Source organism: Mus pahari, chromosome 8, assembly GCF_900095145.1.
Source record: "Mus pahari chromosome 8, PAHARI_EIJ_v1.1, whole genome shotgun sequence".
Taxonomy (NCBI): Eukaryota; Metazoa; Chordata; class Mammalia; order Rodentia; family Muridae; genus Mus; species Mus pahari.
The window spans coordinates 79502203-79503814 of record NC_034597.1 but is presented as its reverse complement, the minus strand read 5'-3'; the positions used below and the strand labels follow the sequence as shown (position 1 = coordinate 79503814).

Sequence of the window (1612 nt, the reverse complement as noted above, 5' to 3'; positions counted from 1 at the left end):
TTCTCTTTCTCTCTCTCCCTCTTACTCTCTAACCTTTCTTCTCTCTCTTTCTCTTCCCCTCTTCTCTCCTCCTGGCCATGGCTGCTCTCTCTCTCTCTCTTTTACCTTCTCTTCTTTCTCCCTGTCTTTCTATAATAAAACCATAGACTATCTCCTGGACTCAAGGGTCACTGCGCTTACTCTTGCCTGCGTGGGAATGTCTCTCCCTCATCCCCCTCTCCCATAGCCCAGGCCTACAGGGTGTCACTCCTCGACCCCTGGTAGGGGGCTGCCCCTTGTCCACACCCCCTTCCCCCTGTCAAGTGGGGTCAGTGGCTTAGATGCCCACCCAGGCAAGTGGAAAGCATCTGGCAGCTCTCCGGAATCTGCCTGCCCATAGCATAGGAGGAACTCTGGCCGGCTGAGGGCTATCCTCCCTTTCCCTCCTTCCCCTGCCCCCTTTTAGTTCCCACAACCCACCTATGCTGTGTGCCAGAGGGCAGGTCTGTGGGTTACTTGCCTGGTCCTGCACTTCATGGCATGGAAGAAAGTACGTCTCTGTCGGTTTTCTTCCTCCTACACTGTTTTGCCTGGATTTTATTTTATTTTATTTTATTTTATTTTATTTTATTTTATTTTATTTTATTTTATTTTATTTGGTTTGGTTTGGTTAGATTTTTATGTGTCATAGGCATAAAACAGCCTTGGCCACAAAGTCAGGCATCAAGCTAGGAAAAGCAAAGGACTGCCAGCTACTCTGCCACTGACTGATAGAAAAACACCACCACCAAGGTGTTCTTTACCCATTTCCATGGGGGTTTAAATCATTTTTAAATTTAATTATCTTTTGATCATATTCTTTCCTGCCCTGATGTCTTTCCGGCTTCTCTGCTGACCTAGTCAAATATAAAAACCCAGTATAAGAAAAAAGTTTCCTAAAATCACAAAAACTAAATGAAACGCCAACAAAAAGGCAAGAAAAAGAGAAAAGGCACACAACACAAACAATAATCAAATAAAAGCATAAACGCAAAACAAAGCAAAACAAACAAAACAAAAACAATACATTGAGTCCATTAAATGTTTGTCAACTGCTCTTATACACTATGTCTGTATTGGAAAGTTAAATATATCTAATGAAACTCCATTAAGGGGAAAAAAAAAAAAAAAACCACCCTATTTTTTTAACCTCCTAGTAGGTAGAACATTGTCTGAAATGGCTATGATTTTATTCATTCATTCATTCGTTTTTTTTTGTTTGTTTGTTTGTTTGTTTGTTTTTTAAGAATAATAAAATAAAACACAGTAAGATAAAACAAAAGCTATCAGATCAAAGATGACCAGGACACACCAGTGGAAGGAAAAGAGCCCGAGAGAATTCAAGAACATCTGAGAGCCACTGGTGTGCTTACTCAGGAATCTAAAAAAGAAAAAAAAAATGGCAGCCATAATCTAGACACAGAAGATCTTGTGCCTGCCCTGTGCATGCTGTTCCTGTCTTGATGAGTTCATAAAAGCTTTGCTCATTTTGATTTAGAAGCCATTGCTTTCTTGGTGTCTTTCATCCCCTCTGGCTCATGCTTTCTTTTTGCCTCCTCTTCCCTGAGGTTCCCGAAGCTCTGAGGGAAGAGAT

The 1612-nt window shown here is 41.3% G+C and overlaps 1 non-coding gene across 1 annotated transcript; it reads right to left on the bottom strand.

Moving 5' to 3' along the window:
* Positions 1 to 657: 657 nt before the first annotated feature.
* Positions 658 to 796, bottom strand: LOC115064588. The gene has a single exon (XR_003844426.1). It is a non-coding gene; the product is annotated as a small nucleolar RNA SNORA48 (small nucleolar RNA).
* Positions 797 to 1612: the final 816 nt, after the last annotated feature.